Source organism: Podarcis melisellensis, assembly GCF_964234715.1.
Source record: "Podarcis melisellensis genome assembly, chromosome: 3".
Lineage (NCBI taxonomy): Eukaryota > Metazoa > Chordata > Lepidosauria > Squamata > Lacertidae > Podarcis > Podarcis melisellensis.
The window spans coordinates 81,011,197-81,038,714 of NC_138530.1; the positions used below are offsets into that span (position 1 = coordinate 81,011,197).

A 27,518-nucleotide genomic window follows, 5' to 3' on the forward strand; every position below is an offset into this window, starting at 1 on the left:
TATGTTTTTAATATGTGTTGGAATGGCTGGGGTATAAATAATAAAATAATAATAATAATAATAATAATAATGATGATGATGATGATGATGATGATGTCTAACTACATCTGGAGGGCCACAGGTTCCCCACCCATGATGTAGTGAATAGATAAATATATGCACTCACTAATTTTAAAAACAAAAATTAAAAATACACAATAAAGATTCAGGATACATTGCAATATCTCAATGACCCATTCCCAATATTGGGCTGCCACCCAGAAGCACCTTGAGTAAGTGGTAGCAGCAGCAATTTTTTAAAAAAATCATTATTAAAGGGGCTGAGTGCACTCACTTGTTGGTTAAAAACTTCCCCCAAGAATGAAAAAAAAGAGCTGTATGCAAATAGTTGCAATGAAATTCATATTAGCCGCTCTAGGGACCCTGAAGGACAAAAAGTTGAGTACAAATTGAATGAATGAATAATATATGAAATGAATTGTAACAAAAAAAGTTTTCAATAAAATCTGGAAATGCATGTGGTTAAGACATCTAGATGTGTAAATAAATAAATGAATGCCTCCTGACCTTTTACTGGGCCTTTCCAGAACCTTCTTCAACATGCAGGCTATTCCTTATGCAACTGGTTATGAATGAATCACATCCTCTTTTGTTGCAGGTCTGTTTCATATCCTCTACACTGCATTGTATTGGGTTACAAAAGGAAAAAAAACTAAAAAGTTTTTCCACAACCAAAGTGGAATAAATCACATTCCTTTGAGGTGGGTTTCAAAGAAACAATGACATCCTAACAAATATCTATGTGGAATTATCATTCATTTCTAATCTAGTGACAGGCTGACTTTTGTTGTCAGTATATCTCCACTGGTTTTTTTGTGTTACTTATTTAATTATTTTTAAAAAGCAACTTCTGAATGCACACTGGCATTTTGTGTGTGTGCGCGCGCTTTCTTTCTAATAGAAATGGAAATAGAAATAATAGAATGGTCGTTTTCCTCAGATAATTTAAATAAACGCCTTTTCATGAAATGAATAATGGGGACACGAAACTTCTTTTTTGGAGCTATTGTCCCTTCTGTCACATTGATTATCTTGCCTTTCCATTCTGCCAGCCAGGTGCAGCTGCTTTCAAGAAGCAAAGTTTTCCCCAGTGAGATTTTGGAATAGCTGCTCAGGAGCTGATTGGCTGGTACCACAAGGGCCAAAAATAGACACTCTGTGGGGGAGCTCTGTGATTTCAATCTCTCTAAAATGCAACTCAAGAAACGCAATGGCTTTCTCTGAGCAGCAGTGAGGATGGCAGGGGTGCCAACTTGAATAAAATATTGGGGAGGGGGCCCAGGTAAACCCTCACTATGATCAACTCCCACCTGGAAACCTATGTCCCCACTGTAGAAGGATGTGTGGATCCAGAATTGGCCTCCACGGTCCCTTACGTGTTTATGGAAGACCATCTTCCTCGGCTATGAGTGATCGTGAAGAAGAAGCCCTATCCTGCATAACCGATCACATGATGCAGTGCATGTGCACCACTTGAATGGCAATGCCCATCAACTTGAGGGGTGGCAGTAGTGAAGACCCCTTGGCCCCTAGGAGCTGGCACCTATGGATTGTGGGGGTATTTCACCCTTCTGCCCTGTGATGCTTTCCTAATCAAAAACTGTTGTTGGCCAGGTTTGTGCCTATGGGGAGATACAGGCATGCCTTCAGAGCAAATAGAAACCAGAGCTTGATTGTAGAGCATCTGCTTTGCTTGCAGAAGATGCTACATTCAATACCCAGTGCCTCGAGGTAGGACTAGGAGATACCCCTGTCTGGACCTCACTAGTGATCCATGCGACGGTCATCTCCAGGCTTGACTACTGTAATTCGCTCTATGTGGGGCTGCCCTTGAAGCTGTCCCAGAAACTCCAGTGGGTGCAGAATGCTGCAGCGAGGCTCCTAACGGGGTCTCTGCCATGGGAGCATATTCACCCAGTGCTTTTCAAGCTGCACTGGCTCCCGGTGGAGTACAGGGTCAGATTTAAGGTGCTGCTTTTGACCTTTAAAGCCCTTCACGGCCTAGAACCCTCATATCTGCGGGACCGCCTCTCCCGGTATACCCCACGGAGAGCCTCAAGGTCCATAAATAGCAACACCCTAGTGGTCCTGGGCCCTAGGGAAGTTAGATTAGCTTCAACCAGAGCCAGGGCCTTTTCAACTCTGGCTCCGGTCTGGTGGAACGCTCTGCCTCATGAGACCAGGGCCCTGCAGGATCTGATTTCTTTCCGCAGGGCCTGTAAGACAGAGTTGTTCCGCCTGGCCTTTGGCTTGGAGCCAATTTGATTCCCTCCCTCTCTTTCTTTTTTCTTTTCCTTCTCCTCCTGCGATGAGGCTACATTTTAATATTTTAATGTTTCAGTATTTTAATGCTGTATTTTAATTTTGTTTTTAAGTTGTAATAATTCAACTTGTTTTTATTATTGTTTGCAAGCCCCTCTGAGCCCAGCCTTGGCTGGGGAGGGCGGGGTATAAATAACAATTATTATTATTGTTGTTGTTGTTGTTGTTGCTGCCAGTCAGCAAAGGTAATATTGAACTAGATGGATCAATGATTTGGCACAGCACTCTTGTTCCCATCAATCTTACTCCAGAAACAACAACAATAACTCAAGAGACCTCAGTTGCTGCTGCTGAATAGTTGGAAGATCAATCATGGCATGACATGTCCTTTAGTTCTTAGACTGTCAACCACAGTTGGACACCTGGAGCTTTGGAATTCAGGGTCTTCTTATCCCTACTAACTGCCTTGGCAGATTCTTTTTTAAAATTCATACGGAGTTGATGAGAACATATGTTGTACTTCTGGGAAATGTGCGGCGATAGGGATATTTTTTTGCCTCACATTACAATTTGACGTGGCATAAGTCACTACAAGGTGGCTGTAGTACATTTGCTTCACAAGGTGACCATTTCCATGGGGGTGAAAGCTGTATCAATCATAAGTAGAAGTTGCATGGAAAATATCATGCGCTCACCATGAGAGGGTCAGTTGAAATGAATTCCCTTGCAGTTGTTCCTGTACAAACTGCCTCTGTGGAAAGCTAATGTGGCTCAGTGAGTAAAGTGCTGAACCTAGATCTGGAAGACGCAAGCTCAGGCTATATGTCTAGACTGGAAAGATAGAAAAGAGGGTCCCTAAGTTTACATAACAAAGGTGGATGCTGCACCTATAATTGTTGCAAAGAAGAGGGCACTACATCTGATGAAATACCCTCTTCTACACCACTCTTAAAAGCTTCAGTAGCCCTGTCCCTTTTTCATCTGTCCATCCTATTCATATTAGTCATAGGGAAACTGGGTACATGTGATGATATGGGCTATAGCCTGAGTGAAGGGAGACAGGCAAACAAGCTGTCGATTCTTGGTAGCAGTTGTTGTTGTTTAGTCGTTTAGTTGTGTCCAACTCTTTGTAACCCCATGGACCAGAGCACGCCAAGCACTCCTGTCCTCCACTGCCTCCCGCAGTTTGGTCAAACTCATGCTGGTAGCTTCGAGAACACTGTCCAACCATCTCGTCCTCTGTTGTCCCCTTCTCCTTGTGCCCTCAATCTTTCCCAACATCAGGTTCTTTTCCAGGGAGTCTTCTCTTCTCATGAGGTGGCCAAAGTATTGGAGCCTCAGCTTCACGATCTGGTAGCAGTAATAGTGTTTAAAGTCCTAAACAACACAGGCCCTAAATATCTGAAAGACCTCCTCCTTCCCTTTATCCTAATTGGGCTACAATTATTGGAAGGTACCCTCTTGGTTGTTCCACTGCCCTCAGAAGCTGGGGGTTGTGCTGGCTCGGGAGAGGGCCTTTGTCGTAGTCCCATGCTGCCAGCCATGGCAGAGCTCAGTGGAGGCAGAAGCCAGCCAATCAGCTGGCCTCAGGGGGGTACTTGCCTGGAGGCAAGAGTCCGTATGAAAGGTTCTGTCCAGTCCTAAGGTCAGGAATATTTCAGTTCACATAGTCAGTGAATCTGGGGTCAAGAAAGCTGAGGGTCCAAGGTCACGAGAAACAAGAAGCAGCAAGGTTTGGCCAGGAACAATGAATGTTGTTTCCAGCAACTGGCTGAGGCTGGAAACCTTGCTGGTTCTCATCAGGAGCAGCTGGTGAAGTCACTTTGCCGTCCTCTCCTTCAGAAGACAGGTGAAGCCAACTCCTGCCTCATGACAGCCTTCTCTGCAGGGCAGCCCCTAAATTGTGGCGCTTCCTTCCCAAACAGGTGTGTCTAGCACCTTCATGATACAGCTTCTGGAGGATGCTGACGACACACTTTTTGACCCTGGCTTTTGACCCTTGAGGTGTATCTTTTTGGGACCCACCTTATTTCTGTAATCTTAAATTGTTTTAAACTGCTTTTCACATTGTATAACATTGTTCTAATCTTAACAGCCTGTTTTAATTGTTGTGTAACTTGCCCTGTTACCTGAGGGTGAGAGCTGGGTAATAAATTGTAACGGTAGCAGTACTAACAATAACAATAATAATAATGATTATTTGAAGCATTACATTGCTTCAATTTAGATGAGGCTCTTCTATATGTCATTGTTGAACCAGCTTATAGCTAAAAGCGAAGTTATGCCAACTTTTTCGGGCTCCTCTTAGGTCTTTCTTGGTTCAGCATTCATAGCAAATATATTTATCTCAGGGGACTTGTTATTAGCATTTTGAAACTGGCTGCTGATTGAAAAGTATCCACATTAAGACTGTTTTTCAAGATGCATGGCAGTTCCAGTGGCACTGTAGCATCTGTTGCTCTGAGGAAGTTGACTTTAATTTTTATCCCCTCCCAGTTGTCATTGGAGTCACAGATATGATAAGAAAAGCAACAACCCACAAAGCAGCCATGAAGATTGTGAGAGAAATGAAGATGAGGGCCCTAATAATTCAATGGAGCAATCTTGTTGATATGCAAAGTGCACATACCATAAATACGGCCACATTAAGGTTGGCTTATTTTAAATGGACACAGTGAGTCTAACTTCTCATTAAGAGGTTGGATCACATGGGCCAAATTTTAAAATAACGAGTTAACATCTTACACTCCAAATTAGGAATATTGGTAACATACAGATTAGCTGTCAAAGGAGGCTCTTGCTATGAGGACTATGAGAGAAAATATGTTGCTCAGGTTCTTGCCAAACACAGCACTGTGTCTGTAATAGACAAAGTTCTTGGAAAGTTAATTATTGTCTTCTTCTTTTTAAAGACCGATGCTGTGGGGCCACTTGTAAAACCTTCCCTCTCATAAGTCACAGTCGACCTGCTAGTACGGCCTCACACAAAGCACTTGGTGAAAAATGAAGCAAAGTGATTAATTACATGTGTTAAAAATAAATTTGCAGTAGATAGCTGTGGCATTCCATTTTCAATCTCTTGTTCTGGGTACTGTTCACTTTTTGAAACACTGGCCACATATCTTCCCTTTGATGTGCATTACTTCCTTTTTGTTCTGGTTTTATTTAAAATGGAATGTGTCTCACCTTCCATGAGTGGTGCTTCATCATGGGCATATCCACTAGGGAGGGAGTGACTCTGGAAAGGTTTGAGGCACCTCAGATCAATGATTTGTATTGAAATTTAACCTTAAGATAAAAGGCTTACATTGAACTTGAAAATTTCAGAGTGTTCCTGCCGTCCACTTCTGCCTCTTTCTGCACCATACATGTAAAGCAGTATCAGACCACTTTAAACCGTCATGGCTTCTCCCAAAGAATCCTGGGAGCTGCAGTTTGTTAAGGGTCCTGAGAGCTGCTATGAGACCCTGGTTCCCCTTTCAGAAATACAGTTCCCAAAGCAACTTGTGAAGAGGAACTGATTGTTAAACCACATGGAGAATTGTAGCTCTGTGAGGAGAATAAAGGTAAAGGGTAAAGGGACGCCTGACCATTAGGTCCAGTCGTGACCGACTCTGGGGTTGTGGCTTTATTGGCCGAGGGAGCCAGCGTACAGCTTCCGGGTCATGTGGCCAGTATGACTAATCCGCTTCTGGCGAACCAGAGCAGCGCACGGAAACGCTGTTTACCTTCCCGCCAGAGCAGTGCCTATTTATCTACTTGAACTTTGAGGTGCTTTTGAACTGCTAGGTTGGCAGGAGCAGGGACTGAGCAACTGGAGCTCACCCCATCGTGGGGATTCAAACCACCGACCTTCTGATCAGCAAGTCCTAGGCTCTGTGGTTTAACCCACAGCGCCACCCGCGTCCCTTTGTGAGGAGAATAGGGGCCTCCTAAAAGCAATCTCTCAGAATCCTTAACAAACTGCAGTTCTCAGTATTCCTTGGACGGTAGCCATGACTTTAAAGTGGTAAGATACTGCTCTGTTTTCAGGAGGGTACCTTTTGCTTGCAGACGAAGTGAAAAGGTATCAGGGGATACAGTTGCAAAATGAGATTAGTTCCCTCCCAGCCAGATTGTTCTCCCAACTCACAGCAGTGGAGGTGAGCTATATTGTACTGGCTATCCACAGAGCAGAGTTCTCCAGCTCCTCATTTAGCCCAGGGGTGCAAAAGTTGCAGCCTTCCAGATTCTGTTGAGTTCCTACTCCCATCGGCCCCAACTAGCATAGTCAGGTATGATGGGACATAAAATCCAGCAGCATCTGGAGGGTCAAAGTTTAGCAGCTTCTGATTTAAGCAGTAGCTGACACATGGGTGTTTCCAGAGGTAATAACATCCAGTCATTGCTGTTCTGTTTTAAACTGCAAGTATGCTTCCAGAATTCTAGCATTCTCTAGCCCAAATAGTTTTCTTTCCTTTTTAAAAAAATGTTTCCCCCCAAACATTTATTTTCAATATTAATCACGGAAAATTGATTACAAAAGTAATTCTACAAACAGGAAACCCAAATGCAATAGGCAACTATAAAAAAGGACCAAGCTCTCAATTTCTCTCTATTTTAATGTTACTGGGAAAACTACCTTTCTTACATGATTTATTGTAAATAACTACCTTTCTTACATGATTTATTGTAAATAAATAAATATAGATATTTGACAAATATCATCCTACTGAGGAAACTGGTCCTTGGAGAAGTAGGCGCATAAAACAACATGATAAAGCTGAATTCTCTAAGCTGGGTCTATCTTTGCTCTTTTGCTTATAGACTTCCAGGTGTTGCTAGACTATGGTGCCCTTCATTCCTGATCACTGGCTGTGTTGGCTTGGACTGATGGGAGTTGGGAGCCCAAAATCATCTGGAGGGGCCACAAGCTTTTGTCTGCAATTCACAAGCAAAAGCAACTTATTCTCATGCCATAATTTGAAAGTTGCTGTATTTTTACATAAATTCTGAAGGGCATTTAACACACCACCACCACCACCAGGAAGGTGAACATGAAATTTCTAATTACCCTGCAGGGCCTAAGGGTCCTGAAACTGATGTTTGGGGGCTTTGCAAACATATTTTGTAATCCCTGGCAAACCAGGACCTTCTGAGCTGACATATGTCTGGAAGACTGAATTGATTGTTTCTAACTTCAGAGTCACTAGGCACAGATGGATAAGGGTCACATGGAGACCTAGAAAATGAGGTTACGAATGCACAAACAGGTTTCTGTGGATGGCAAACTAATAAACTAGGCAATTCTCTAACCACATTCTTTCCATTTTGCTTCTAATTACAGCTAGCTACAAAGTTAGTTCTTCTCTTTAGGTGCACTTTAATTACTCTCCTCTGCGTTGGCTCTCTGCATTATGATCTCTTTACACACACTGGAGGAAATAGACGTTTAATTAACCAGATGGCTCTCGATAAATCTTCACTGTTGCTCTCTGAATCTGAGAGCAAGCGCTGCCTATTACAAAAGGGGAAAGGGGCCTTCAGGTTTGGGGTTTGAGATAAAGCAAAAAGTAAAAACATCAACATCAGAATGATGTGTGCCTAAGAAAAGTGAAAATTACAAAAAGAAACCACTAGACTAGATGTAGAAAATTGATGTAGAAAATACTGATACATAGCCAATTCCAAAGAGTTTTGCCTGTCCTGTAGCAGCTACTGCTTGCCCAGGAATAAAAAATGGAGGAAGAAAAAACAAAAACACAGAATAGGCACAATAGGCAGTCCTGTGTAAATCACCTTGATTTTCCGAGGTGGAGATAAATATGGATATAAATGTCCTAAAATAAAACAGACCAAAATTAAAATAAAGTTGCCTGCTGCTGAACTCTCAAACTTGGGAGACTGTAGCTCAGAAGCCTCTAGTTAACTAGACTGCAAATACACTATCTGATTTTTATTTTTATTTTAAGTCTGTTACCAACGACCCATTTACAATATAAAATCCGCATCTGGAAGCACCCAATCTATGCCTGTGCTGGGTTACAATAGTCAGCAAGAGAATATGTCAGAAATGGGATTTATTCTGCATGGGATCTTAGATTAAAGGCAAAGACCTTATATTTGGAAGCTGCATTTGTCTTCTTGGCACTAGCCCTTTGAATATTGATATGCTGGCAGTGGAACTGCACAATATTCCTGTCATTTTTTTATAAAGGAGCAGGAAAACAAGCCACAAAATGACTGAAGCAGAGCTAGTATATATTTTTCTTTCCCAGTAAAAATGAACTGCTTCTGTTTTGCCTAGAACTGTTACATTACTGATCCCTGAAGTGGAACGGTGTCTGCAGAACCACCTTTAAATATCTATGCGATTATGATCCAGCATACAGGGGAACCAGAGCATGATGGGAAATGTATGGCATAGCCTTGCAGCTCCTCCACCTCACTTTCTGTGAATGTGAAAATGTATATAAAAGTTTGTGGGGGGTTTTAAAGTCGCTTTTTGTTTACAAAAGAGAAATACCAAAGCACTACACATTATAGTAATACACAACAATATCCAGTAAATGTTAATAGTCACGAGTAAAATATCATCAATATCAAAAAGAGACGTGGGTGGCGCTGTGGTCTAGAGCCTAGGGGTTGCTGATCAGAAGGTTGGTGGTTTGAATCCCCATGATGGGAAGAGCTCCCATTGCTCAATCCCTGCTCTTGCCAACCTAGCAGTTCGAAAGCATGTCAAAGTGCAAGTAAATGCCATTTCCGTGCACTGCTCTGGTTCGCCAGAAGCAGCTTAGTCATGCTGGCCACATGACCTGGAAGCTGTACACCGGCTCCCTCGGCCAATAAAGCGAGATGAGCGCCGCAACCCCAGAGTCGGCCACGACTGGACCTAATGGTCAAGGGTGCCTTTACCATTACCTTAAATATCATCATGGCAACCAAGAACATAAAACAGGAGTCTCCAGTGGGATAGAGCTGCAGCAATAGCCTTGTGGCAACAGTGTAGCTGCAGTTGCTTACCAGGTTGGGGAGAGTGGGGGCTGTGCAGTGCACTGCCAGGAGCACCAGATTGGCTCTGCGGGTGCACTGTGCAACCTTGACCTAACCATCAGCTTGCTCCTCACCATCCCTGTAGGGCAGCACTGACACTGTCACCAGGAGATTATTGCTTAGGCTCCACTATATTGGACAAGCTGCTCCTGACATCAGGGAACTGGTATCAATGACCAGGAATCACCTGGGCAAACAGGTACATCTCCAACTGTTGGCAACACACATGGTGCCTTCCGGACCTCAACAGGGAGAACATTCCATATAGTAGGAGAAACGTGATCATACTCTTGAGTTTTTGCTCAGTATAAAGTAGGGAGAGGGGTGGGACAGAGAATGACCTGCAAACATCAGGTGTGGGTGTGCTGGGGTGTGTATCTGAATGTAGGATAACATATTTGTTGCTTGTAGGAGAACCTAAGTTACCTACTTCCACCTTGCTCAACCCAAATATTACAAATTCTGTGTGTCTCCTTCCAAAGGTAGCCAAGCACAGGTATCTATCTATCTATCTATCTATCTATCTATCTATCTATCTATCTATCATCTATCTATCTATCTATCTATCTATCTATCTATCATCTATCTATCTATCTATCTATCTATCTATCTATCTATCTATCATCTATCTATCTATCTATCTATCATCTATCTATCATCTATCTATCTATCTATCTATCTATCTATCTATCTATCTATCTATCATCTATCTATCTATATCTATCTATCTATCATCTATCTATATCTATCTATCTATCTATCTATCTATCTATCTATCTATCATCTATCTATCTATATCTATCTATCATCTATCTATCTATCATCTATCTATCTATCTATCTATCTATCTATCTATCTATCTATCTATCTATCTATCTATCTATCTCTATCTATCATCTATCTATCTATCTATCTATCTATCTATCTATCTATCTATCTATCTATCATCTATCTATCATCTATCTATCTATCTATCTATCTATCTATCTATCTATCTATCTATCTATCTATCTGTCAGAGCCACCCGTCTGGTCCCAGCTCACAAGAGACCGAAATCCGATCCAGTTTATTTACAAAAAGTCATTGCTCCATTTACATTCCATCTTTGTGACTCTACGTCTGTAACGTTAGACCGCTGAAGTACCCTCTGAATCCGTCCCGCCTCTACACCAATTTAAGAGGCTTGTGCTGGACCACCTCTTCCTCTCCTTCCTTTTCCGCAGGGTCTTTCTGCCCCCCTGGGTTCCCCCTCGCCGGGACTCGCCCGAGGCTGAATCCTCTGACGCCTCTGCCCCCCTCCTTCTCGCTTTGGGGCCGGGCTCCTCCCCAGGGCTCTCCTCACTTCCGCGCGCCTCTACATTTGAACTTGGCGCGCGTACGTTGCTTCTGACCTTTCTCTCGACCGCTACACTGCTCCCGGTGCTGCTCTCCACCCCTTCCGGCTGAGCGCCCTGCTCCGATCTCCTTCCCCTGTCTCCTTCTTGCTCTGCTCCCTCTGACACACTGGTAACTCCACCCCCTTCACTCCGTTCCGGCTGAGAAGCCGGCTCCGGTGTCCAACTCCCACTGGGGCTTCTCCCTTCGCTCCCCTGCTCCTCACTGCTTCCCCCTTGGCCTCCCTTTGGTCTGACCAGGGGGGCCCCCTTTTGGGAGTCCTCTGACTCACTGGTCAGACTCATGGACGACCTTTGGGCACCTTCATCCTCCTCCTCATCTCTCTGGGATTCTTCCCCCTCGCTCTCTGTCTCCTCCCCCATCTGCTCTTCTCTCCCTGAAACCCTGACATCCATCCCCCCCTCGAAGCCCCCCCTTCCCCCCTCCCGCTCGGCGGGTGCCGGTTGTGGAAACTGCGGCTCCTCGGGAGTAGGCTCCGGATACAGGTCGTCTACGTCAATGTTCTCTGCTGGCAGTTCTGTGTATGTGTGTTCGAACTCGGGTTCTTCACCCAAAGCCATCTCAGTCTCTTCTTCCATTGCTACTTCCTCTGGTGCTGCCCGCCAAGGCCCCATCATCCACCTCTTTCGCCATTCCTCCTCTGGTTGCTCCTCCCACCAATCCGAAGGTAGTGTGTCCACTCCCGAACACGATCCCCTGGGCGGGCTCGATTCTGCTGTTCCTTCCTCGGAGGAAGAGAAACCCCTGAACGTGCTATCTGACAATGTGGGTGTGAAAAGCCAGTCATCAAAGTACTCAGCTGGCATGGGTCTATGTGGGAAAAGTGCATGGAACTCTTCTTTCAAAAGGGGTTCGTCTAACGCGTAGCCCGGCACCCAACTATTGGCAGTGGCTGGGGTGCCCTCTCTGGCGAGAAAGTATTCAACCCCCTCTGCCCCCCATCTCGAGTCCAGTATCTCTGTGACCTCGTTGAGGGGTTCGGCCCTAGGCGACCCCCCCCTCTTGGGTGACTCTTTGCGTGGGTCTGGTACTGTTTCTGACTCTTGAAACCTATGCGGGGCCTTGTAGGGAGTGAGCACCGACCTATGAAAGACCGGGTGTACTCTGGAGCCTTCTGGAAGGGCCAGGCGAAATGCTACAGGATTGATCCTAGCCTCAACTTGGTATGGTCCTAGCTGCCTGTGTCCTAGCTTCTTCTTGGCTAACGATTTGGCTGGCATCGCTTGGGCCGCTAACCATACCCAGTCCCCCACCTGGATGTCTTCTCCCGCCCTTCTGTGTTTGTCCGCCTGCACCTTATAGGCTTGTTTGGCCAGCTCCAAATGTCTCCTCAGCTCCTCGTGCACCTCTTGCAACTCTGCTGCAAACTGGTCGGCCTCTTGCGGCACTCCCTCTCCTGGTGCTATAAGCCTCGGAAAGGTTCTGGGATGACGGCCATTGTTCGCGAAGAACGGCGTCACCCCCGTCGATGCGTGCTTCGTGTTGTTGTAGGCAAACTCAGCCATCGGCAGGTAGTCCACCCACGCTGCGGGTCGCTGATTGGCGTAACACCTCAGGTACTGCTGCATGATCGCGTTGACCCTCTCTGCTTGGCCGTTGGTCTGTGGATGTCTCGCCGACGCTAGGTCGATCTTGACGTGCAGGATACCCAGAAGCTTCTGCCAGAAGTTGGAAACAATTTGGCGCCCCCTGTCGGACAGGACGGACTGCGGTAGTCCATGCACTCTGAACACGTGGTCGATGAAGAGTTTGGCGGTCTGTTCTGCCGTCGCCACCTTGGCACAAGGAATGAAGTGCGCCATCTTGGTGAACAAGTCCACAACCACCAGTACCGCCGTCTTGCCCCTGGAGCTGGGCAGGTCAGTAACAAAATCCAGGGCTACCCTCTCCCACGGCTGCTGCGGCGTCTCCAGCGGTTCCAGCAATCCCGCTGGCTTCTGGTGTACTGGTTTGGACCTCTGACAGGTGTCACATCTGGCGATGTAATCCGCCACCTCTCCCCGCATCTGGGGCCACCAAAAGTCCCTGGCCACTAATTCTATTGTCTTCTCCTTGCCGAAGTGGCCCGCACTGGGGGCATCGTGCAATTGCTGCAGAACCTTTGCGCGAAGCTCGTCGTTTGGCACGTAGAGGGCACCCTTGCGAGTCAAGAGCCCGTCTCGCAACTGGAACTCATCGTCTCTCTGCGACCCGCTGCGCAGCTCCTCCATCTTGGATTGTGCAAATTGATCCGCTTGCAACGCGCGTCGCACCGCGTCCAGATCAACTGCGATGGCTGCGCACGCCCACGCCTGCGGTGCGAAAATGTGTTTCGCTGCTATTGGTGCCGTCTCCTCAAGGTATTGCGGTTTCCTGGAGAGTGCGTCGGCTATAACATTGGAGTCCCCCGGGATGTATTCTATTTTGAAGTCGAAATCCGCAAAGAATTCTGCCCAGCGCATGTGTCTTTGGGTCTGCAGCTTCGCCGTTCGCCAATACTCTAAGTTCTTGTGATCCGTGCGCACCTGCACTGTGTGCTTGGCTCCTATGAGGAAGTGTCGCCACGCTTTGAAAGCTGCATGAATGGCCAACAGCTCCCTGTCCCATATGGTGTAGTTCTGCTCCGTCTTGCTGAGCTTCCGGGAGTAGAAGGCGCCCGGCCTCCAATTGCCTTGCGGATCCTCCTGCAGAAGGACGGCTCCGACCGCTCTGTCTGACGCGTCGGTTTCTACCCGCATGGGCCTGCCGGGATTCACGTGCAGTAGCTGTTCCTCGGAGGCGAAGAGGCTTTTAAGCTTCCGAAAAGAGCGCTCTGCCTGTTCCGTCCAAGCGAACTTCTTCTTCTTGGAACTGAGGGTGTCCGTGATTGCTGCCGTCTCCTTTGCAAAACCTTTGATGAATTTGCGATAAAAATTGGCAAATCCGATGAATCTCTGGACTTCCTTCCGATTGCGTGGGCTCTTCCAGTCCAACACCGCTTGGACCTTGACTCTGTCCATGGCCAGCCCCTCGTCGGACAGCTTGTAGCCAAGGAAATCCACCTCCGTCACATCAAACTGGCATTTCTCCAACTTGGCGTACAGCCTGTGCTCCCGCAACCTCTGTAGGACCTCCTTTACATCCTTCTCGTGAGCTTCCGGCGATTCCGAGAAAATCAGGATGTCGTCGAGAAAACATACACACTTCTTGTATAGGAGTCCCGCCAGCACGTGATGCATAAATGCTTGGAATACGTGGCTGCCATTTTGGAGACCAAACGGCATAACTCTGTATTCATACGTGCCCAGAGGCGTGAACATGGCAGTCTTCCACTCATCGCCCTTCCGAATGCGGATGAGGTTGTACGCTCCACGCAAATCCAACTTGGTGAAGATCTTACCCTTCCTAACGGTCGCTAGGAGGTCGTCAATCTTGGGCATGGGGAAGGCCTTGGGCTTAGTCAGTCTGTTTATGAACCGGTAGTCCACAACGAGTCTTTTTTGGGGCGTGTCTTTCTTCTTCACAAAGAAAACAGGACTGCCTCCCACTGCTTTGGATTCCCGGATGAACCCACGCTTCAGATTATGCTCTATGAACTCTCTGAGCTCTTGCATCTCGTCCTCAGACATGGAATACAGCTTTGCAGTTGGCAGTTGCGCCCCCGGCACCAGGTCGATCGCACAGTCGTAAGGCCTGTGAGGCGGCAACTTGTCAGCTTCTTTCTCGCAGAAAACCTCCAAGAATCCTTCGTACTTGTGAGGCACTGCCTGCACCATGCCCAGTTGCAGCTGCTGCTCAGCCCCCTCCTCCTGATTGGTTTGGATGCAATGCTGAGCACAATACGATGAGCAGAAGGTGATTTGCCGCTGGTACCACGCTACAGCGGGACTATGCCTCTCCAGCCAACTCATGCCCAACACAATGGGCGTGTCTGACAGGTGGGTGACATTGAAGCTAATGACTTCTCGATGGTTTCCAATCTGCATCACCATGGGAGGCGTCTGCTGCACAACTTGCCCTCCCAGCAATTTCCTGCCGTCCACCGTGACCACGTTCAGAGGCGTCGTTGCAGGCAGGAGCGCTATGCTATGCTGCTTGACAAATTGTATTCCCACAAAATCCGCATTGCTCCCTGAATCAATCGTGATGGGAACTTCCAGGGAGTGTCTATTCGGCAGCTGAAGGGTTGCAGTGAGTTGCACTGCTGGCTTGGGTGGTAAAGGGTCTGTGTGTTGCAAGGGTGCTGGGGACTGTTCTACAGATCCGCCTGGCTGAGCCCCAGTAGCTCCGCTTCCAGCCAGGCACTGTCGTTTCCCTGAGGCTGCTCTCTTTGCACCACTTCCGCTGCCACCGTTGCTAGAGCTGCAGTGTGTTTTTGGAGCCTCTGGGGGCACTCTTTCGCCATATGGTGTGCACTGTCACAGATGTAACATTTCCTGGTTCCTCTAGGAGGCTTCGCCTTCACTGCACCGGAAACAGGGGCTCTGGATGGTGTCTGAGCCCTAGCACCACCAATTTCCATCGGCTCTTCTCCCTGCCTCCCCAAGGGCGAGGGGTGCGTCTGGCTGAAGTCCCTGGGGACAAAAGGGGGGGTTCTCGCTGGTGCACGCGCCTGGGGTCCCTCCCCCTCGTGCCACGGGCGTTCCTCATGTCGTATTCCGATTGCCAAAGCCCTCTGCACTACGTCTTCTAGGGTCTGGGGTCTATCTCCTCTGGCGATCTCATCCTTGACGGGGGGGCTAAGACCTTCCCAGAACAGATCTCTTACTGGTTTACTATCCTTCTCCCAGCCCAACGCAGTTAGTAACGCAAAGAATCTGGAGTGATATTGACGTACAGTGGCTTTGCCTTGCCGCAGTCTGTGCATCTGCCTACGAGCAATATCCACATCCACAGATGACTGGAAACAAGCATCCATCGCTTTAATAAATTCATCAGAATTGCGGCGGGCAGGGCCATCTTCGCGCCACAAATTGCGCAACCAAGCTCGGGCCTCCCCATGCAAAAACGAAATTATGAACCCCACTTTTTCCTCCTCATCCTTAAAATCATGACGAAGCAAATGCAGTGCATACACGACGTCTGCTCTGAAGTTAGGGTAGTTTTGCAGGTTGCCATCAAAGTGCGTAACTAGGGCGCCCCCCCGCCGTCCAAGTGCAACTCCCTCCGATCTGGAACCCGGGACCCCTGCCCCTCTTGCATGCTCCCACCTTGTTCGCAGGTCCTGGCAAGCCTTCTCCAGTTCGTCATTCTTCTTCTGAGATGCAATGACTGCAGCTGTGAGGTCGGTAACCTGCTTCCTCAGCGTAAGCAGCTGTTCCTCCGTGCTCATGGCTGCTCCCGTTGGTGAGCTTTGCGAAAAAAAAATTTTGCGTTCTTGGGAGGGTACTTACTGTCAGAGCCACCCGTCTGGTCCCAGCTCACAAGAGACCGAAATCCGATCCAGTTTATTTACAAAAAGTCTTTATTGAAGATCATTGCTCCATTTACATTCCATCTTTGTGACTCTACGTCTGTAACGTTAGACCGCTGAAGTACCCTCTGAATCCGTCCCGCCTCTACACCAATTTAAGAGGCTTGTGCTGGACCACCTCTTCCTCTCCTTCCTTTTCCGCAGGGTCTTTCTGCCCCCCTGGGTTCCCCCTCGCCGGGACTCGCCCGAGGCTGAATCCTCTGACGCCTCTGCCCCCCTCCTTCTCGCTTTGGGGCCGGGCTCCTCCCCAGGGCTCTCCTCACTTCCGCGCGCCTCTACATTTGAACTTGGCGCGCGTACGTTGCTTCTGACCTTTCTCTCGACCGCTACACTGCTCCCGGTGCTGCTCTCCACCCCTTCCGGCTGAGCGCCCTGCTCCGATCTCCTTCCCCTGTCTCCTTCTTGCTCTGCTCCCTCTGACACACTGGTAACTCCACCCCCTTCACTCCGTTCCGGCTGAGAAGCCGGCTCCGGTGTCCAACTCCCACTGGGGCTTCTCCCTTCGCTCCCCTGCTCCTCACTGCTTCCCCCTTGGCCTCCCTTTGGTCTGACCAGGGGGGCCCCCTTTTGGGAGTCCTCTGACTCACTGGTCAGACTCATGGACGACCTTTGGGCACCGTCATCCTCCTCCTCATCTCTCTGGGATTCTTCCCCCTCGCTCTCTGTCTCCTCCCCCATCTGCTCTTCTCTCCCTGAAACCCTGACACTATCTATCTATCATCTATCTATCTATCTATCTATCTATCTATCTATCTATCATCTATCTATCATCTATCTATCTATCATCTATCTATCTATCTATCTATCTATCATCTATCATCTATCATCATCCATGTTTTCTAGTTGTCAGCTGCCTTGGGGGTTTCCAGCCAGGACAGAAAGGCAGGGCATAAATATTTTAATAAACAAACAGTGAAATCTAAAATAGCTAACAATTTAGAATTTATGTTATGATTTAATATGTTCAAGCTCCAGCTCGTTGATAGAAGAAAAGACCATTGGTGAGTTTCCTTCCCCCTTTTCTCTTTTTGTTCCCTTTTAAAGTAGCACCTTAGCACCTTAGACCCAAGTTAGCTTCAGATAATAAACAAGCATATTGTTAACTTGCAGCTCTCATGGCAGCCGTTGCTGCTTAATCAGTTAAAACTTTGGTTCATTCATCTACCGATTTAAATAAATTAAAACCTAGAGTCTTAACTTTTGCTACTGACAGGTAAAAGAAATAATCATATGTCATCCATGCTGTTCAGTGAGTATGGTCATGATTTCCCCTCGTCCATGAAACCTTAAAGCATTAGTCATAAATCCTTTATTTTCTATTAGAAAATGATGAATGCCACCTTTGTATAAATCACAGTGTAGAGAACTTAATAATCGGAAAACCTATATTTCTGCAAACCTGCACAATATATCTGCCCCCCCCCCGAGTTAGGGACCTTTAAATAAAGTAATATTTAATTCAAGGCAGTGGGGCTTCTTGGAAATCTAATAATCTGAGTCTTCGCTCATACTTTAGGGTCAAAGGAATACACATGCTCTCAAGTGCATCAACCTCATTTTGTTTCTTAACGGCCTTGCCAAAACCAGTTTGAAAACTTTGCATGTGCTTCAAAGAAAGGATTATAGGGAAGAATTTTCAACAGGATGTCATCTGGTTGTCCGAGGGAGCATACTCATGAGAATAAATACAAACTCTTCCTCTTTCCTTCTACTCCAGACAACGTAACATTAACTGCTGTAACCTCTAGGTACGAACGCAATGCCATTATTTCAATGTTAGTTATTTACAGTGACTTCCCTCTCTGACAGCTGCTGTGCTGTATATTACAGAAATCACTTGCAACGAAGGTACTTGGTAGGAGACTACTTCAAATCACCAGCACTGACTGATGTCAGAACTTCAGGTACAATAAATTCACTGCAGTACTAATCTAGCTAGCAGACATGCTTTCGTGTTCTGTTTCAGAATGACGAGAAAGAAATGTGTTGACTGCAGAGCACCAGTAAATCCAGTGTGTTAGTTCTACACTGAAATAGACTTAATTCCCAATGAAATAGTAGGGCATCACATAGTTAGCAATAACTTTTTGGGCTGATTTAGATGGGACCTAAGTCTGACTGAATCAGGCTGCAGTCCAAATCCCACTTACCTGGGAGTAAGTCCTGTTGAATTTGAGTAGATATGGTTAGGAATGTGCTGGTACTGTAGATCCAGACCAACAGGAGTAAATCAGCTGAAAAGTTCATGCCTTTGTGTTGTGATTGTATTTAGGATAGAGCTTAAAGGTGACAAGCGAAAGGATGCAGTATAAATAAATAATGAAATAACAGCCAGTGCTTTTCAGTATCAATTGACACATGACAGCATTTGACATGCAAACGGTATTTGATTGCAGCTGACAGCTAAGCATCAGTAGCAATCCACTTAGAATCCTGAGCTGAAATGTAACTGCAGTCAGTATTTAGCAGTTTACTTCCAGCAGCATTAAGTAAATTCAACCAAACAGGAAATATTATTAACACAACGGGACAGGCAGGTAGCACACACAAAGGAATGCTAATATAAAATTTCAGTCCCAACAGTTGAACGCTAGGTTTTTATTTTAAAATGCAAACTAGAATTCCTAGATTTCATTTTGGGAAATTAGGTGCATTTTATAATTACCGAGGGGGGGGGGTAACTTCAGCTCTACTATTCACGCGGCACATTTAAAGATAAGCAGGAGTCTTGGTACGTTTTGAGCTGTATGTTTTCTTAGGCAGCTCCTAGTTCTGTTTTCATTTCTAACTTTTTGTGCTATGGAGCAATGCCTTTCTTGCCTATATGAGTACCCTTACCTTTCTTGAAACTCAGGTGTGATTGTTTTGTGAAATGAAAATACTTTCACAGAGCCCAATGGGCGTTTCAAAGCTGACCTTATTTTATTATATTTTGCTCAAGCGTCTATTCTCCGTGGAGTTCTTTGCATTGCCATTCTCCCTCAGCTGCTTTATCGCCTTCCAAATCACGCTGTCTGAGAATTTCAGTAATGTGTTTACGCCCTCTTCTAGATCATCAGCAAATGCTTCAATAAGCCTGGACCTCAGGGTGATCCCATTATAGACTTTGAGCCATCCAGCAGGCAGAATTGTTGTTCTGTCTGCTTCCTTTTTTCTTTTTCTTTTAACAACTGTGTGCTCCTAGCCAGAACTCCATGAACTTTTAAACAGATATCAAGTTGCTTTATTTTTTTCCATTTGATGAATGTGAACAAGGGTGGGCCCTCTCACACTGGCACTGCCTCAAATGTTGTCTGTCATCCCCATTAATCAGGTAAGCACAAAGCCTTTATGCAGTGCTATTTTTTTCCTAGAAAATAGGTGCCGGAACTCACAACGAACGCCTGCCTTGTTCTCTTAGAATGGCAATGGCGTCCACCTAAAAGGTGCCAGAACTGAGTTCCGGTGAGTTCCAGCTGAACAAAAGCCCTTCCTACCTACTGGTAGGTAAGCCATCCACATTTATTTTGTTTATTGATTACTAACCTTTTCTTGCTGCTGCTGTTACTCAGCTAATTATGTACCGTATTTTTTGCTCTATAAGATTCACTTTTTCCCTCCTAAAAAGTAAGGGGAAATGTGTGTGCATCTTATGGAGCGAATGCAGGCTGCGCAGCTATCCAAGAAGCCAGAACAGCAAGAGGGATTGCTGCTTTCACTGCGCAGTGATCCTTCTTGCTGTTCTGGCTTCCGAGATTCAGAATATTTTTTTTTCTTGTTTTCCTCCTCCAAAAACTAGGTGCGTCTTTTGGTCTGGTGCATCTTATAGAGCAAAAAATACGGTATTTCCCAACTTCCCACTACCTAAAGAGTAAAAACCTTCTATAATTGTTATTGGGTTTATTTGCTTGGTAAATAATGACTCAGGACCTTGCGTGGGGTGTTTGTGTCTCATTTTAGTTGAGCAAATCTGTCTTTCTTATGTTTGTCAACTTTTGGTTGAATCCAAAAGTTATGTGAGAAGAACACCACTTACTTGGGAGAGCTTTTCCTTAACCTCCTACCCATTGCTGCTTCTTGTACCCCATGTAGGGCCTCTCCTGGGGAGCAGGGATCTTTAGAAAAGGCCTGTGAGGGCAGGGAGAATTGCCAAAAAACCAAGCCGAGGCCACTTCTAAGTTCCCCATCACACCCCATGAGCTTCATAGCTGAGTGGGGATCGGAACTCAGATGTCCCCAGTCTAAGTACAACACATTCACTAAGCCACACTAGCTCTTAATAATTCACAGAAAAGTAATGATTGTGGAAGTGAATTGCCCTTACAGGGATATATCCGTTATCCATCCTACCTTTCCTATTTCCTTACTTTGTGGGAGCCTGAGATTTCAAATCTATGAAGTGCAGATTATTTCCCCATGGAATATTACATGCTGTGCTGCTGATGTGATTGGCCTGTGAATTCTTTCAGCAATGTCTTCAGACTTGTCATAGTTATGAATGCTTGTGCTGCTGAGAACAGCAACAGATCAGATGGCAGTGAGGTAGGGTGGGGTGAGGTGTCCACCAATGAGACAGCCGACGTTAACCTTCATTGTTGTCATATGTGCTGGCTATAGGTCATTCCTCCCCACCCCAGGCCCAGTTTTAACTAATGAAGTACAAAAACGAGCCCAGCAATTTGATGCAATGACAAGCGAGGATGACACCAGACAAGAAGATCTGGGGCTTCCTCAAAAAACTTTGGTGCTTTGAGGCAGCAATGTGAACCTCTATGGGGTTGGAAATAAGGAATAAACTGAAGACCACTTAATAAGGTGAGTTACCAGAAGCAGAAGCAAAATTCTTCTCACTAACCCCCTTTCCCTGTATCTGATCATTTGTAGGTTCGCTGCCCCAGAAATGTCAGGTAAAGAGGTGATTCCAGAGTTTGCTTCCTCCATTGTTACTGAAATGTCGGGTCTTTCACACTGCTAATTAAAAGCTGTTGATGAAAAGAGTGTGATGTAGCCTTTTGGCCTGTCCCTGAATACCCAATCATAAAACTGCTTGAAGTCTGAGATCTAGCACCATTACAGCACAGCTGATTCATACTTCCCTTTTCAAATTAGTACAGGAGGAACCTGACTTTAAATGGCAAAACTCTGCTATCAAATGTTAATGGTGAATATTTATTTAAATGGTCAGATTTTTTGACAAGGAACACAGAAGCAAGGCCCCAATCCTTTTCCAATTGTCCTTTCCAGATCATTTCTGGGAAGCTCCACCATTTAAACCAATTACATTTCAGAACTGATGATGCCTTGCAAAACATTTTGCTATGTAAACTCTTTTATTTTTTCCCCTCTGCCACATACAAAGTGGGTACTCTTGGCCCCCTTGCAATGTTAGGTAAATTAAGCGACATTCCACCCCAAACATTTCAGAGAAATGTCCCCCTGCTCCCTGATTTCGGCAAGGTTTTCATTTCAACCCCTCTCAACAAATGGTCATGACTAGTACCACTTCCAGTGACTCTGGAAAGTATCTCTGGATTTCCATCAGGAAAGATGAGAATGTGAACCCATAGTCATCCTGTACAGGGATACCAAGGATCACCTATCACTGGCCTAATGCATGTGGAGCTCAACATATAGGAATCCATTCATTTTGACAGATCCATGCTCACATTGCTGAATGTCCTTAGTCTTTAACACTATGTCAAGGAAAGAAAACCTTATTGGGCTCCAACTCCCATCAGTTTCAGCCAGCACAGCTAATGGTCATTAAAGCTGTGCCAACCTTTATGTTTGGGGTGGGGGTTGGTATCTTGGGATCTTGTTTCATACATATATAGTGGCATTTGATGAGAGTTCCTTTGTACATTGCATAAATCCCTTACTACAAGGGCAAAACCAACTTCTGAAATGGAATGTTTGTTTCTCTTCTCTAGAAATGTCAGTCAATCCCTTTACTTCAGGACAACCAAGTCAGATGGGCTCCTTCCTAATGAGTCTGCAAATAAACCTTTGTGCAATATGTTTCATGAATATGGCTCCTGTGGTTTCTTCTTCCACTAATTTCAATCCTCTTCAGGCGTAGTCAGTGTGATGGCAGCCAGTTGTTGTTGGACAACAATGCCCACCGTTCCTAACTATTGGCCATGTTGGCTGGGGCTGATAGGAGTTGGTGTCCAAAAACATATTGAAGGGACCAGATTGACTACCCCACTCTAACATTATTATTTTTTCATATCCCATGTGAAAAGTTTCTAGTAATTCTAATTGGCTTGCAATATTTAAGATTTAATGATTTGGTTTTGGGTCCCCCCCCCCCACCTTAGCATGATTCCATGTGGTGATTCTTAACATCAGATAGGAGAAAAGTCATTTCATTAATATTTTTTGCCACTAACGTGTTTCTAATTAATGTAAGTGTAGCTGTGAAACTGAATATCTCCTTAATCTTAGAGAGCTCAGGTCTATAATTACCTGCTTCACCCCTTGCGTTCTTTGTTTAAGGTTCATTGCCAGAAAGGGATTTTATGTTCTATAATGCTTAAGGAAAACTCATTTTTTCTTCATAATGGAATTTATAAAATACCATGCCCTCAACTGTGCATTTGAAGGGATCTATTATAGAACTAATTCCATAGAGTTTCCCATCCAGAACACCAAAAGCACCATCCAGTTCTATTAAAATTTGTTTTGCTTGTTTTAAGAGGGCCGGACCCCTGGTGGAATTGACTTTTATGTTGTGAATAGTGGTAGAGGAAGGTTGTACAGAGAATTTTGGTTGAGAATTAAAGGACCAAGCCCTACACTGTGACTAGCCCACCTGTACATCAAATGGAGTCTTTAGTTTGATAATGATTGGAATTACAAGGACAGAATAAGTAAAGTGGCCATGTGCTCCCATAATGGTCAGATCTGGATGTCTCCAGGTGCTGCTGAAATCCCCACCTTCACAATTTTGCTGGACTACTAATATCTTGAGGTTACGTTAAAATTGAGGCTACGTTACGTTGGTTTGAGCAATGGAATGTACATGCTGACTCATCATGTCATTAAATCAGTGAGGACACTTTCTTAAATATGCTGTCGTGGAACTGTCATGCAGATAATTCCCTTCGGTTGCAGAGGCTGATGCATTTGAGAGCATTGGCAGCTACCATCTGCATTCAGGGTGCAAGCTGACATACCCTTTATGTCAAAGTTGCAGAACTTGTGGCTCTCCAGATGTTAACAGACTCCAGTTCCCATCTGATCCAGCCAGAGAGTTGGGATGACTGGAGTTGTATCCCAACAGCATCTTCTCAGGAACTTCATTCCTTGGAGCCATAATGAACATTTGCAGTTAGTTGTTGTACTAATTAGCTGAGCGCACAACTCTGGGCTGTTTTACAAACTGAGCAGCATCCATTTCCCCAAGATGTTCTTTTCTGTCTTGGAACGTTAAGAGAGATTCTGTACAAATGTGGTCAGGATTCAGGCGCTCAGATGCCCAAAGCCACTTGCTTTGTAGATACATGCGCTGGAGTTCTTTAATGTTAAGTCCTGACTTTCAATGAGACCTACTGATTTGTGTGAACCTTCAATAAATACTAAGCTAGGTGCTTTGAAAGCACATGTGCGGAAGTTCTTTGTTGTTAATCCCTTGTTCCTGACGAAACTCTCTTTGATTGCAATGAACAACTTGATAAGATCATCCTGACTATGCAGCCTATTCTTCTATCTTTTCTATGTGAGCCATTAAAAATGAAATTATTGCAAACATTCTGCACTGTGATTTTTCAAGGATGGGAGGAGAGCAGCAGTGCCTTCTATTTGCCAAGATGCTGGTGTAGAGGCAGTACTGTGGGGGCTTTTGAGGTGGTGGTAGATCTAGCCTCTAAGGAGCAGGCCACAGCCATCACTGCAGCAGTGGCAGCAGTGGGAAATGCATTTCTTGGAGGCCACAACTGCTGCCCCTGTGGATCCTGCCACCTGAGGTGGTCACTCAGCTTGCCTCATGGGTGGGCTGGCCCTGACTGTCAGAATTTGGCCACAATCCTGCACCTAATAATTGCATTTAAGGCCCACTGGAGCCAACATACTCACTTCAGTCAGCACAAGATTGCATTGTGTAGTATTTGGACACAATCTGTTGAGGATTATGGGGAAACAAGTGTCACTGAAATGCGTAGGAATGCAATAAAATCACTGTCGATTTGAGGTCCAGCTACATCTTGAGGGCACAATGTTGGCTACCCCAGCTTTGGAGTAATTCAGTCAAACATTTCTTGCTCATATGGCACATCTATTCTTTGTTCTAAGTGAAATGACTGATTAAGAAAAAAAAATCCAATAGGTGGCCTTTTCAAAATAGAAATAAAGTCAAGATTATAAAGGTTAAGATATGCATCCATACAAATAGCACCTGGTTCCATGGGAGTTGAAGCTATTAAGAGACCTGCTCCGTATGGTGTTGAACAAGTCTGCACAATTTGCTCAGGCTTTTGAGCCACACTAAGATTACTTGGCTTTGGGGATTTCACAAGAATTGTCAGCACACTTTTAATACCATATTTGTAGGAAGGTCTAGAAAATTGATTTCCCTCCACCTCAAAACTGAAGCTGAGATTTTCACAACATTGATGCTGCAATCCAATGCATACTTACCTGGGGGTAAGTGCCACTATACTTAATGGAGCTTGCTTCCAAGTAGATGCAGTGCTGTTTTTCCTGGGGAGGGTGCAGGGGGACGCATACCCCTAAACACTGTGTGAATCTTTGTACTTTTTACTGTATTTATTTTTCCTGATTTGAACTATTAAATGGTGATTTTATTGAGTCAAAATGAGAGTACCCCTAAATATGTTTTTAAGGGGGGAAAAAGCACTGGGTAGATGTATAGGATCCCGCTGGCAATGCCCCTTTGTGGAATTACAGCATATAGCCTTTGTGGAAACTGTATGGCTGATATCCAGTGTGAGTCATAACCAAAGTAGTTCCATTGAAATAAGTGGAGTTAAGTTCATTGATGTCATTTAGCTGGATATCAATCTATGCGAATAGCTTCTATGGTGTGTTGGTACTTAATGCAGCACCATATATTTCAGTTTATCCTACCTCATAGAATTGTTCTGAGGATAAAATGCAATAATGCAATAGAAAATGCATGTATGTTCCCCTGAAATATACATGCATTTCTGCATGTATTGCTAAGAAAGAAGTAAGTAATTATACACAAGGAAATAAAATACAGTGGTACCTCGGGTTAAGTACTTAATTCGTTCTGGAGGTCCGTTCTTAACCTGAAACTGTTCTTAACCTTTAGCTAATGGGATCTCCTGCTGCCGCTGCACCGCCAGAGCACAATTTCTGTTCTCATCCTGAAGCAAAGTTCTGAACCTGAAGCACTATTTCTGGGTTAGCGGAGTCTGTAACCTGAAGTGTATGTAACCTGAAGCGTACGTAACCCAAGGTACCACTGTAAGTAAGAAAGGTTATTGCAACTGCAGGTATAAAATCACATCATATTTTTATGGCATTGGGCTTGTTCTGCACACCAGTATTTGCATATGGATATATCAACAAAACACAAAAATCCAGACATTGGGCCAGGGGCAGCTTGCACCCAACTTTATCTCTATAACAGGGATGAATCTCACTAGTTATTGCTAGACTAGTTTTCCATCCTCCCTAACCTTTGACTATGTTGACTGAGGCTAAAGAGAGCCAGAGTCCAACAATTTCTGCAGGGCCACAGGTTCCCTATTCCTGCTCAACAAGGATGTGATCCCTATCACTGTCTGCCCTATGACAGCTCTGAAAATATGTCGATGATGACATCTTTATTTTAACAAGTTTCATTTTCCCAGTGAGAGACAGAGCTGCTATATCGCTGGAGACTAATATATCATTGGAGATGCTCTGTATTTCATTGTTGTTGTTTTTCAAAAAACCCATAGCTAATTCTATCCACTTGAGCCAAACAAAAGAAACACTCTGCTGACTTGGGCTTGTTCAAAAATACCAATTATGTTCTCAAGTGGCTGTCAAAAATCCTTGCATATCATGGAGGCAAAAGGCAACATATTTTGGTGAGTCTAGCAATGCATCACCATCTTGCTGGTTCACGTAGTTGTTCAGACACTACAATTCCACTGAATAAAAGTAGCATATAAAATGGACAGGGTGTAAGGTATTGTCATGTTTTCAATATTTAACTTATTATAATCTGTTACATTTGTGTTCATCTCACTTGCATAGAAAGGGAAGTGTAAGCAATGGACCAACTGGGTTGATTCATGAGCTCCTGCTCAGAAGTGACTTTTCTTGGGACCAATTAACTGGAGGATAATGGACAGTTTTATAGTTCATAAATGTGGTAACCTTGTCCTATGGGTGGTGCTGGAGTGGGGGGGGCATGGGGGCAAGGACACCCCCCAAACCAGGACTTCACCCCTCACTTTCCTCCATTGATGGACTCCTGTCATTAACATATGCAGTGGTACCTTGGTTCTCAAACTTAATCTGTTCTGGGACTCCCGAAACGGTTCAAAAACCAAGGTGCAGCTCCCAATTGGCTGCAGGAGCTTCCTGAACTCAATCTAAGCTGCAGAAGCCACATTGGATGTTTGGCTCCCAAAAAACTTTCGCAAACCGGAATACTCACTTCTGGGTTGGTGGTGTTTGGGAGCCGATTTGTTGGGGAGCCAAGCTGTTCAACAACCCAGGTACCACTGTACTGCTATTTATCTTGCAGAGAAGAGACACAACTCACTCCTCTCAAGATAAACTTTGTTCCTCTCACCCCCTGGATTTTTTTTTCTGGTGCCACTGCTGCCTTTGGATAGGAATTGTGTCCATTGCCCTACTTCCCATCCTGCTGTGGTAGCATATGCTATTGTATCAGATGCCCCCTCCTTCAAACTCCCAGTGGACAACAAAACCACATTTATATTCAAAAGGCAGTAGCCTGTGTTTGCTTTCTGTGAGGAGCCAGAACGTTGGGCCTCAGCAGTTTTGGGGCGCTTTCAAGAGGACAATGGCAGTGACACCTCAATGTGGAAGATAGAACTGATAAGAATGGCAAGGGCTTCCGGAATTTCAAGTCTTGATGGGGAGTTGTCATAAAGTCAGTGGTTTCCATTACCTTGTCGCAGAAGGTGAAGAGGTGCAACAGGAGTGGGGAGCCTCCTCTAGGCCTTTCTTTCTGACCCTCAGGATTTTTCCCAGGCCACACCCCTCACCAGACCTTCTTGAGTGTTCTTGCCTGGTTAGAATGTGACTAGACTATGGTCATATGCCTTGTTTGCCTGGATGGAGGCTAGAGAAGGATGCATGAGTGTTTATAGAAACAAACTTATTGTACAGAGGTCAGCTTTGTATTAAT

General features: G+C 45.2%; 1 long non-coding RNA gene across 2 annotated transcripts; it reads left to right on the plus strand.

Moving 5' to 3' along the window:
• The first annotated feature begins 19,308 nt into the window (after positions 1 to 19,308).
• Positions 19,309 to 22,189, plus strand: LOC309366219. 2 transcript variants are annotated; one of them, XR_014166585.1, is made up of 4 exons: positions 19,309 to 19,496; positions 20,780 to 20,977; positions 21,272 to 21,323; positions 22,093 to 22,189. It is a non-coding gene; the product is annotated as an uncharacterized lncRNA (long non-coding RNA). The 2 variants fall into 2 exon arrangements; XR_014166586.1 differs by having other exon boundaries at positions 19,310 to 19,496; positions 21,277 to 21,323.
• The last annotated feature ends 5,329 nt before the right edge of the window (positions 22,190 to 27,518 follow it).